The sequence below is a fragment of the Bos taurus genome, chromosome 7, assembly GCF_002263795.3.
Source record: "Bos taurus isolate L1 Dominette 01449 registration number 42190680 breed Hereford chromosome 7, ARS-UCD2.0, whole genome shotgun sequence".
Lineage (NCBI taxonomy): Eukaryota > Metazoa > Chordata > Mammalia > Artiodactyla > Bovidae > Bos > Bos taurus.
The window spans coordinates 8,417,775-8,430,769 of NC_037334.1; the positions used below are offsets into that span (position 1 = coordinate 8,417,775).

A 12,995-nucleotide genomic window follows, 5' to 3' on the forward strand; every position below is an offset into this window, starting at 1 on the left:
CTCAGATGGTAAAGAATCTGCCTGCAGTGTGAGAGACTCAGGTTCGACCCCAGAGTCAGGAAGATCCCCTGGAGAAGGGAAAGGCAACCCACTACAATATTCTTGCCCTGAGAATCCCATGGACAGAAGCCCTTGGAGGCTATATTCCGCTGCTGCTGAGTCACTTCAGTCGTGTCCGACTCTGTGCGACCGCATAGACTGCAGCCCACCAGGATGCCCCGTCCCTGGGATTCTCCAGGCAAGAACACTGGAGTGGGTTGCCATTGCCTTTTCCAATGCATAAAAGTGAAAAGTGAAAGTGAAGTTGCTCAGTCATGTCCCACCCTCAGCGACCCCATGGACTGCAGTCTTCCAGGCTATTCCATCCATGGGACTTTCCAGGCAAGAGTACTGGAGTGGAGTGCCATTGCCTTCTCCGCTAAGGGGTCACAAAGAGTTGGGCATGACTGCGTGACTAAATATTTGTAACTACATAGAAAAGTTGTAGGGGGTGGAGATAATAGGGAGAGTGTAGTAAAATCTTTCAGTTACAGGATGAATAAGCTCTCAGGCTCTCATCTTTCTTATAATAGCCATTCTAAAGAATGTGACATGATTTCTTTCTGTTTTGATTTGCATTTTCCTGGTAATTAATGCTGTTGAAACATCTGTTTATGTGTCTGTTTGCCACTTGTATGCCTTTTTGGAAAAATACCTAGGTCATTTTAAGAATATTAATGATTTCAATCCATGAACTTAAGGTATGTTTCCATTTATTTGTGACTTCTTCAATTTCTTTCCTCCATGTTTTCTAGATTTTAGTGTATAAGTCTTTTCCCTCTTTCATAAATTGTGCCAAGTTATTTTATTTTTTATGCAGTTTTAAATGGGATTGTTTTCTACATTTCTTTTTCTGATAATTCATTATTAGAGTCTAGAAACATGAGAGGTATCTGTATGTTGATTTTGTATCTCATAGTTTCATGAAATTTATATATTAGTTCAAAAAGTTCTTTGTTAGAATTTTTAAATATGTAAATATATATATAGTATCATTTTATCTGTAAATGCTGCTGCTGCTGCTGCTGCTAAGTCGCTTCAGTTGTGTCCAACTCTGTGTGACCCCATAGATGGCAGCCCACCAGGCTCCCCTGTCCCTGGGATTTTCCAGGCAAGAACACTGGAATGGGTTGCCATTTCATTCTCCAATGCATGAATGTGAAAAGTGAAATAGTGACAGTTTTACTTCTTCCTTTCTAATTTGGATTCTTTTATTGCATTTTATTGTCTAATTACGGTGGCTAGGATTTCCAATACTATGTTGAATGAAAGTGGCCTGAGTGAGCATTCTTTTCTTTTTTTGATCTTAGGGGAAAGGTTTTCATCTTCTCACCACTGGGTATAATGTTATCTGTGGACTTGTATTTATAGCCTATATTATGTGGTGGTATGCTTCCTCTGTACCCACTCTGTTGAGGGCTTTTATCATAAACAGACATTCAGTTCAGTTCAGTCGCTCAGTCGTGTCTGACTCTTTGCAACCCCATGAATCACAGCATGCCAGGCCTCCCAGTCCATCACCAACTCCCGGAGTTCACTCAGACTCATGTCCATCGAGTCAGTGATGCCATCTAGCCACCACATCCTCTGTCATCCCCTTAAACATTAAATTTTGTCAAATGATTATTCTGCATCTGTTGAAATGATTGGGCTTTCCAGGTGGCGCTAGTAGTAAAGAACCCACCTGCCAATCCAGGAGACACAAAGTTTCAGTCCCTGGATTGGGAAGATCCTCTGGAAGAGGAAATGATAACCCACTCCAGTGTGCTTGCCTGGAAAGTCCCATGGACAAGGGAATCTGGCAGGCTACAGTCCATGGGGTCACAAAGAGATGGACATGACTGAAGCGACTTAGCACAGCACACTGAAATTATCATATGATATTTATCCTTCCTTTAGTTAATTTGGTGTATCATTTGACTGATTTGAGGATGTTTAACCATTCTTGCATCCTTGAAGTGAGTCCCACTTGATCTTGATGTATGATCCATTAGATATATTTTTGAATTATTTGCTAATATTTTTCGAAGATTTTTGCATGTGTGTTCATCAAGGATATCGGTCTACAATTCTTTATTCTTTTACTGCCCTTGTCTGGTTTTGAATCAAGGTAATGCTGGCCTTGGAGAAGGCAATGGCACCCCATTCCAGTACGCTTGCCTGGAAAATCCCATGGGCAGAGGAGCCTGGTAGGCTACAGTCCATGGGGTCGCTAAGAGTCGGACATGACTGAGCGACCTCAGTTTCCCTTTTCACTTTCATACATTGGAGAAGGAAATGGCAACCCACTCCAGTGTTCTTGCCTGGAGAACCGCAGGGATGGGGAAGCCTGGTGGGCTGCCGTCTATGGGGTCGCACAGAGTCAGACACGACTGAAGCAACTTAGCAGCAGCAATGCTGGCCTTGTAAAGTGAGTTTGGAAGCATTTTTCCTCTTTGATTTTTTTGAAAGTTTTTGGAAGATAGATACTAAATCTTTAATGTTAGAATTTATCATTGAAGCTTCTGGTCCTGGACTTTTGTTTGTTGTGAGATTTTTGATTACTGATTCAATATCCTTACTAGTAACTAGTGTATTCATATTTTCTGTTTCTTCATAATTCCCTCTTGGGAAAATGTTTGTTTTGTAGGAATGTTTCTGTTTCTTCTAGGTTGTCCAATTTGTTAGTATAAATATTCATAGTAGTGTCTTGTGGTCCTTTGCATTTCTGTGATATTAATTGTAATTTTTCCTCTTTCATTTCTGATTTATTTGAGCCCTTTCTGTTTTTTTTTTTATGCTGCCATCTTGAACTGTCACCCAAATATTTTATATTAGCCCAACAAGACTCATTTTAGGCTTCTGACATCCAAGAGAATAAATGTGTTTATTTAAGCAACTAGCGTGGAAGTATTTTGCAATTGGACTAGAAGTCAAATGTAGACACTTATTTAATAAAATTTGTTTGCAAGAATAAAATTTAATCTTCTCCATTCATTATCTTAGCTTGAGTAAGGGCATGTTATGTCAAAAACCCATATTAAGTAAATAAAAGCCCATATTAAGTAAAAAACATACTAAATCAATTTGAAGATATTCTGCCTCATTAACTGATACAATGGATTTTTTATTTTATATATGTAAATGTCAACTCTCTTCCTAAGTAATTCACATCAAATTGAGGTTACTCATTTCACTTTAAATTTTTGTGTCCATATTTCTATATTTTTACTTTATATTAATTCAAATGTTCATTATTTTCATTTCCATTCTTTCCCAATTTCTCTCATTTCCTTTCCACAGAGAAGATGTCTGTGTGCATGCACACATGTGTACTCCAGTGTTTATTTGAAAGAAAAAAATGTGTACACACAGAAATGAACTTTAGTCCTTAGCTGTTTTCTTTGGATTAACAAAGAAATGTGCACGCATTTCATTTGTTTCTCATAGCATCCATATGAAGTTTTGTTTAGTATTTCACAACACCTTCATAAACAAGGAAACAGGCTCAGGAGCTTAAATTTTTTCACGATTACATAATAAAGCATGTAAAGCTATGTGCACTGTCAAATTAAACACAAAGAGAAATAGGCATTATGTTCTCGGTTTTGGATAGCTTTTTATTTCATTAAATCATACACTTTTTGTTTATTTACTTATTTAGACTCCACAGGTTCTTCACTATGGTGTGCAGGCTTTTCTCTAGCTGTGGCATGTGAGCCTTCTAGTTGAGGTGCAGGGGCTTAGTTGCCCTGTGGCATGTGGGATCTTAGTACCCAGACCAAGGATTGAACCTGTGTCCCTTGCATTGGAAGGCAGATTTTTAATCACTGGACCATCAGGGAAGCCCCTCAAACTGTACCCTTTAAATATGCAGTTTATTTGAGTAATTATATTCCAATAACTTAATTAAAGGGAAAAGAATTCGATGGTGAATGGCTAAGGGTTGAATCTAGGGCCTAGGCAGTTGATTCTCACTTAACATTGGTGAGAGTTGTCTTCTAACTGAGAAGGAAGTCAAATGTCATTTATGGATATAGAAATGCTGAAATTAAATATAAGTAATTCGCATGAAAAACTCATTTTTTTTCTGTAAATACATCAGCATAGATACAGAAATAACCATAAACCGATTCAAGACAAAAGAGCATGGCATCCTTACTCAACATCACTTCAGTTCAGTTCAGTTCAGTTGCTCAGTCATGTCCGACTCTTTGCGACCCCATGAATCGCAGCACGCCAGGCCTCCCTGTCCATCACCAACTCCCGGAGTTCACTCAGACTCACGTCCATCGAGCCAGTGATGCCATCCAGCCATCTCATCCTCTGTCATCCCCTTCTCTTCCTGTCCCCAATCCCCCCCAGCATCAGAGTCTTTTCCAATAAGTCAACACTTCGCATGAGGTGGCCAAAATACTTGAGTTTCAGCTTTAGTATTATTCCTTCCAAAGAAATCCCAGGGCTGATCTCCTTCAGAATGGACTGGTTGGATCTCCTTGCAGTCCAAGGGACTCTCAAGAGTCTTCTCCAACACCACAGTTCAAAAGCATCAATTCTTTGGCGCTCAGCCTTCTTCACAGTTCAACTCTCACATCCATACATGACCACAGGAAAAACCATAGCCTTGCCTAGACGGACCTTTGTTGGCAAAGTAATGTCTCTGCTTTTGAATATGCTATCTAGATTGGTCATAACTTTCCTTCCAAAGAGTAAGCGTCTTTTAATTTCATGGCTGCAGTCACCATCTGCAGTGATTTAGGAGCCCAGAAAAATAAAGTCTGACACGGTTTCCACTGTTTCCCCATCTATTTCCCATGAAGTGATGGGACCGGATGCCATGATTTTCGTTTTCTGAATGTTGAGCTTTAAACCAACTTTTTCACTCTCCACTTTCACTTTCATCAAGAGGCTTTTGAGTTCCTCTTCACTTTCTGCCATAAGGGTGGTGTCAGCTCCATATCTGAGGTTATTGATATTTCTCCCGGTAATCTTGATTACAGCTTGTCCTTCTTTCACCCCAGCATTTCTCATGATGTACTCTGCACATAAGCTAAATAAGCAAGGTGACAATATACAGCCTTGATGTACTCCTTTTCCTATTTGGAACCAGTCTGTTGTTCCATGTTCAGTTCCAACTATTGCTTCCTGACCTGCATACAGATTTCTCAAGAGGCAGGTCAGGTTATCTAGTATTCCCATCTCTTTCAGAATTTTCCACAGTTTATTATGATCCACACAGTCAAAAGCTTTGGCATAATCAATAAAGCAGAAATAGATGTTTTTCTCTCTTGCTTTTTCGGTGATCCAGCGGATGTTGGCAATTTGACCTCTGGTTCCTCTGCCTTTTCTAAAATCAGCTTGAACATCTGGAAGTTCACGGTTCACATATTGCTGAAGCCTGGCTTGGAGAGTTTTGAGCATTACTTTACTAGCATGTGATATGAGTGCAATTGTGCAGTAGTTTGAGCATTCTTTGGCACTACCTTTCTTTGGGATTGGAATGAAAACTGACCTTTTCCAGTCCTGTGGCCACTGCTGAGTTTTCCAAATTTGCTGGCATATTGAGTGCAGCACTTTCACAGCATCATCTTTCAGGATTTGAAATAGCTCAACTGGAATCCATCACCTCCACTAGCTTTGTTTGTAGCGATGCTTTCTAAGGCCCACTTGACTTCACATTCCAGGATGTCTGGCTCTAGGTCAGTGATCACACCATCGTGATTATCTTGGTCGTGAAGATCTTTTTTGTACAGTTCTTCTGTGTATTCTTGCCACCTCTTCTTAGTATCTTCTGCTTCTGTTAGGTCCATACAATATCTGTCCTTTATCGAGTCCATCTTTGCATGAAATATTCCCTTGGTATCTCTAATTTTCTTGAAGAGATGTCTAGTCTTTCCCATTCTGTTGTTTTCCTCTATTTCTCTGCATTGATTCCTGAGGAAGGCTTTCTTACCTCTTGTTTCTATTCTTTGGAACTCTGCATTCAGATGCTTATGTAGAGAGATTTACAGCTGACTACACACTCATGGGGAGCACAATAGAAGTTGGTACAATTCCCCAGTATATAATTTCATTTGGTAATATAATGTCGAGGCCTTGAATTCAATGAAATGGAAATTTGGGGAAATAAATAGAAAAATCAAGTTCTACTTCAGCAACCTGATCAAAGAATTGGGCTCTGAGATTTTGAGCCCTAAAATCACAGGCATTTCTCCAGCCCCGATAAAACTGGTCCTTATATAGCTGCCATCCCAATGATCCTTTTCAGAGCCCTCTTTATGTCTTTATTCCTCAGACTGTAGATGAAGGGGTTCAGCACGGGTGTGACCACAGTGTACATCACCGAGGAAACAGCACTTGATTGTGAGCTGTGAGTAGCAGCAGAGCTAAGATATACTCCCAGGACTGTACAAAAGAATAAAGAGACAACTGAGAGGTCAGAGGCACAGGTGGAAAATGCTTTATACTTCCCCCGAGCAGATGAAATTCCTAGTATAGAGGAAACTATCTTAGAATATGAGTAAAGAATTCCAGTGAGGGAAATGCCACCATACACCCCAGTTGCAAAATACATCAACAGGTCATTAAGAAAAGTGTCAGAACAAGCAAGTTGAACCACTTGATTAACTTCACAGAAAAAGTGGGGGATTTCCAAGTCTGTACAGAAGGCCAGCCACAACACCATTACGCTTTGTATCAAGGAATTCAGAGCACTCATGATCCAGGAGAGCAGAACCAGCAGTCCACAGACTCAGGGGTTCATGATGACTGTGTAGTGGAGGGGGTGGCAGATGGCCACAAAGCGGTCATAAGCCATCACAGTCAAGAGAAACGCATCCAATGTCACAAAAAGTATGAAAAAATGCATCTGGATGATGCAGCCTTCATAGGTTATTACTTTGTTCTGTGTCCTTATGTTCTTCAACATCTTTGGGATGGTGGTGGAGATGAAGCAGATGTCTACAAAGGACAGATTGGAGAGGAAGAAGTACATGGGGGTGTGGAGGTGGGAGTCTGAGCTGACAGCCAGGATGATGAGCAGGTTTCCAATCACAGTGATCAGGTACATGGAAAGGAAAAGTCCAAATATGAGGGGCTGCAGTTCTGGTTCATTTGATAATCCCAGGAGAATAAATTCTGAAATTGGTGTCTCATTTCTGGGTTCCATGTGATGCAAATGACTTCCTAGAAACAAAAAATAGCATGACTAGTTTTTCAAAAATTGGCATTGCAAACATAGGTGAACTCTAACATTTATATTTTGCATTCAAAAAATATTCATGACTTTGTATAGAAATTTCCCCTTCAAGCCAATTTCCTGTGCCATCTCCAAAGAGGAAAGCCTATCTTACAGTCAGCTTTTCCCCCCAGTAGTCAAGTATTCTACATTCGTAATGAGGGATTTTGTTATGCATTTGAGGGAATACAAATTTAAGACCTACCGAATTCTGGAGAAAGAGGAGAGGGTGCTGAGAGACAACAGATCATGTAGTTCAATGGTGGAGAAAACATATAAGGAAAAAACTTAAAAACTCATACAAATGATCATATGTTGACAAGTGCTGTAAAGGAAAATAGATCAAATATAAAGAAGAGAGTTGACGAGGGTATTATTTTTTACTGCGTGTTCAGGTAGCCTGGAAAACATTTGATCAGAAACTTCAAGAAAGAGGAAAAAGGAGACATGGGTCTCTCTGGGTAGAAGTGTGTGCTAGTCAGAGGGAACAGCTGTGCTTCAAAACAACCAACTCCCTGACTTCCTTCTCTCCCTGTGACTCCCCACTGTGAAACAAGCCCCAAATTCCACAGCTTCAAATCCTAGCCTTGACTCTCTGTGACTGAACCACCACTTCAGCCTTGTGCTGCCTTCACTCACATCAATCTCATGAATATTCAACTTGAGTCACAGCTTCACTTGATGCCACAGGCTCAAGACTCAGAACTTATATGCACCTCCTTAGAGAATCAACCACTCTATTTGGAATTTTCACCCCTCCCTATCTCCAAAACACCATCTTCTTTTTTCAGACTTCTTTTTCAGATCGTTTCTTTCATGAATTCTCCTCTTTTTAAAAAAATTTGTACAGAAAACAGGGGATTTCATTTATAGTCATTTAGATACAGGATTATCATTATGAGGTTTTAATTAATTCTGCATCTGTTATTCTCTGCTAGACTATAAATGCCATACTCTTCAACTCCTTAGATTTTGTTTAGTTGTGAGCAGTACCTGAATAAATACATACTGCATGAAGGAATGAAAAAGACATGTTCTCATAGAAATCTCCAAAAAGGTCCAGGGAAACATTAACAGAGTTTTCAAAGACATGCTGGAGAAACGTTTCCCATATTCTGAGATTCACACCTATTAGAGTTTCAGACTATGTAGTTTGTAAAAATAAAATAGCATAGAAAAAATAAAACGCAAAATTAAACTGTCAGACTGCATCACATACAGTAGGATTTTTCTGATTCTCTTTGTTCAGAAGCCTGTGTTTGTGTATGTTCATGCCCATGCATGCAGGTATGGTTAGATCACATATGAAAGGCATGTCTTAGCTGGGACAGAGTCAAAAAAGTTTCTTATACACTGCGATAAATGCAAGAAGACATTTATAAGAGACCAGTCCCTGCCAAGGGAGAAACAGTATAAATAGAGTACAAGGCAAGAGCAGATTGCAGAAGGAGCAGATGGCAGTGTGGGGCTGAAGTGACCTCAGGCTCAAGGGCCCACACACTGACTGCACTTCTATTCCTCCAGTGCCTCACTACCGTGTCCACATCAGGCCCTCGGTCAATTCTTTATTCCATATTTATTTCTGTGTATTTGTCCACACTTATTTCCATATGGTCCAGTAGTGAATGAGACTTTCCCTTCTATTGCTTTTCTTTCTTTTTAAAAAAGATTTTATTTATTTAATTTTGGTTGTGTAGGGTCTACATTGCTGTGCGGACTTTTCTCTAAATGCAACAAGCGGGGGCTGCTCTCTAGTTGTGGTGCGGCTTTCTCATTGCTGTGACTTCCCATTGCAGAGTCCAGGCTCTAGGGTGTGTGGGCTTGAGAAGTTGCACCTCCTGGGCTCTAGATCACGGGCTCAATAGTTGTGGTGCACAGGCTCAGTTGCTCCACAACATGTGGGATCTTCCTGGATCAGGGATTGGGCCATGTCTCCTACACTGGCAGGTGGATTCTTCACTACTTAGCCAGTACATAGGTCCCCTATCACTTTTATTAAGTGGCATTTTTGTTATTCCTGTGCTTTGATTTTCTTTCTTTCTTTCTTTTTTTTTTTTTTGATGGCAAACCCCTTGGTCACACTCTACTTCTGTTTCTGAGACTTGTCCCACCTGTGATAAACTCCTCATAATATACCCTACAAAATCCTGTAAACACCACAGAACCTATCCCTTCCTTCATGTGATTTGTATCAGATGACACTTTGCAATATATGCGTTTATTTTATTCTGAAATATTTCTCCATTAAAATGTTAGATCCAAATAATCAGAGACCTCACCTGTTTTATACATTCTGTTGCCTTCATAGAGGTATGCATAAAATTACAGAGGAAATGATAGAGCAAAAAAGAAAGAAACAATAACACTCAAATGCCAGTATATGAAACAATGTGCATAGATAATACATAATAGAAAAGCAAATGATTAATCACCCCCCCAAATATATTCAGCCTCCCAGGTAACAAACCTAATGCAAAATTAAGCCTTTTAGCATAATGTGACTCTGTATACTAAATTCAATTTTTTTCAAGTGAATACTCAATGTGAGAAAAGATTCTATGAAATGTGTCTTAAGAACTGTAAGCTTCAGGGTAGTAGCTATTCCATTGACCTGGATCTTCTTTATGAATATAGAACATGCTCAAATATACCCCATCTCAAAAATCAAAAATAAATACATAAAATGTCATCACTTCACTGCAAGTAATTCTTGACCAAATAGTATGTTTCCCTACTCTCTTAAACTGCAAATATCCTTGGAAATATTCAAAGTTTACTGACACCACTGTGCCTGCCATTTCTTATTGAGTCTCCCCTAACTAGGTTTTCATCCCCATCGCATAATTATCAACAATTCTTGAACTGCTGAATGCAATAGGCACTTGTCTTTTTTACATATGAAACAAATTGATCATAAGTTATTAAGACACCCTTGGCTCTGGACCAGCAGTTTGGGCTTTCAGGTGACCTCAGGTAAATGTTTTTGGGTTTCATCCTCTCTGACTTTCTCCTGCTAGGCTTTCAGACTCACCCAGATAGGAAGTCTGAGAGGAAGGTCTCTGTGTGGAAATCCAAATTCCTCCTGAAGGGTTGATGGTGGAGACTGAAGCTCTGAATCCAGACAAGAAAGAAGGAAAGAGTGAAGCGTGGGTCTCTGAACCATACTTAAGAATCCAAATGCAAAACCATGCCCCATTCAGCTCAAGGTGGAGCTGCTCAGACACTGCAGCAGTGGAGATATTTATAGCTCTGTGTATTTGCCTTATCTGCTCATTATACATGTTCAGCACATTTTCCACTATTACCTCAATCTTCAAACACATCATTTCCTCAGGGGAACTTGTCTGGACAGAATTGAATTTTTTCAACTGATTGGTCATTCCCAGGAGACCAGGTTAGAAGTCGTGTATCCAATTCTTATTACTACTCCATGAACCCACCTGTATTCCAGAGTTCTAACACTGACACTTTCTGCAACCCTGAGTCAAAATGTCCTCCAAATCTAAGTCTGAGGAACCTGTCTGGACTAGGTCCCTTGGTTCCAAAAGCACTATCTTGTGATGGGGAATGCAGCTCTTGAGATATCCGGAAAATTATTATTTCCTCCTCCATAATGGATAGAGCTGTGTTCCTTTGCTATGAAAACATAGGTAAAATAATCCCTGACTTCAAAACGCTTTTGACACATCAATTAGGTGTTTTCTGTTTTAACACAAGTAAAAAGCTAGGGTTTAATCCTTTAATCATAAAAAACTTGGTAATGATAAGAGATCCACATGGGTCTTTTAATGCACCATGGACTGAGCTTAGCATCTTATATCTGTTGTCTCATTTGTTACTTTGCAACAGAACATCTTATGAGGATGTACAATTATAAGCTTCATTCTAAATTTGCAAAACTGTGGTTCAGAAGGGTGAGGTGATTAAACTGATTATTAGGGAAATGCAAATCAAAACCACAATGAGGTATCATCTCACTCCAGTCAGAATGGCTGCTATCCAAAAATCTACAAACAATATATGCTGGAGAAGGTGTGGAAAAAAGGGAACTCTCTTACACTGTTGGTGGGAATGCAAACTAGTACAGCCACTATGGAGAACAGTGTGGAGGTTCCTTAAAAAACTGCAAATATAACTGCCTTATGACCCAGCAATCCCAGTGCTCGTCATACACACTGAGGAAGCCAGAATTGAAAGAGGCACGTGTACCCCAATGTTCATTGCAGCACTGTTTATAATAGCCAGCACATGGAAGCAACCTAGATGTCCAGCAGCAGACGAATGAATAAGAAAGCTATGGTACATATACACAATGGAATATTTCTCAGCCATTAAAAAGAATACATTTGAATCAGTTCTAATGAGGTGGATGAAACCTATTATACAGAGTGAAGTAAGCCAGAAAGAAAAACACCAATACAGTATAGTCAACCTAGATAGCATATTCAAAAGTAGAGACATTACTTTGCCAACAAAGGTCCGTCTAGTCAAGGCTATGGTTTTTCCTGTGGTCATGTATGGATTTGAGAGTTGCACTGAGAAGAAGGCTGAGCGCCGAAGAATTGATGCTTTTGAACTGTGGCGTTGGATAAGACTCTTGAGAGTCCCTTGGACTGCAAAGAGATCCAACCAGTCCATTCTGAAGGAGATCAGCCCTGGGATTTCTTTGGAGGGAATGATGCTGAAGCTGAAACTCCAGTACTTTGGCCACCTCATGCGAAGAGTTGCCTCACTAGAAAAGACTCTAATGCTGGGAGGGATTGGGGGCAGGAGGAGAAGGGGACGACAGAGGATGAGATGGCTGGATGGCATCACTGACTCGATGGACGTGAGTCTGAGTGAACTCCGGGAGTTGGTGATGGACAGGGAGTCCTGGAGTGCTGCGAATCATGAGGTCGCAAAGAGCTGGACACGATTGAGCGACTGAACTGAACTGAACGCATGTATATGGAATTTAGAAAAATGGTAACGATAACCCTGTATGTGAGACAGGAAAAGAGACACAGATGTGAAGAACAGACTTTTGGACTCTGTGGGAGAAGGCGGGGGTGGGATGATTTGAGAGAATAGCAGTGAAACATGTATATTATCATATGTGAAATAGATCACCAGTCCAGATTCAATGCATGAGACAGGGTGCTCAGGGTTGGTGCACTGGGATGACCCAGAGGGATGGGATGGGAGGGAGGTGGAGGGGGGTGCAGGATGGGGAACACAGGTACACCCATGGGCTGATACATGTGAATGTATGGCAAAACCCACTACAATATTGTAAAGTAATTAGCCTCCAATTAAATTTTTAAAATAAAGAAAACCCAAAGCTATGAAGTGAGTAAGGTGTGTGTGGTGATTAGAACATGAGAATTTTCTAGTTCTCTTGCTCTAGGTCAGTGGTTCTCAGTCATTATTCTGTATGAGATAGAAGAAAAGGCCTGATAAAGTGAGTTACTTAAATTACATAGTGAAGGTGCCAAGTAGAGCTTATTCAATATGAGTAATACAACTTCTAACTATTCTTTTAGAAAAATAAAAGAAAAAAACTTGAAATGATATATGTCACTTGAAAAGATACTATTCTTAAATTCACATAGACTCAAGAAATAAAAGGGAATTTGCACATATTTCTGATATAAGTTTGGAAGAAAATATGTGAAAGCAGGAAAATGAAATACATGGGAAAGCTTAATAAACTGAATTATTTACATATAAACAGAAGTTGAAGTCAAAAAATGTAAAATTA

General features: G+C 39.9%; 1 pseudogene; it reads right to left on the reverse strand.

Annotated features, from left to right (window-relative positions):
- Positions 6,254 to 7,186, reverse strand: OR7A111P (olfactory receptor family 7 subfamily A member 111, pseudogene; annotated as a pseudogene).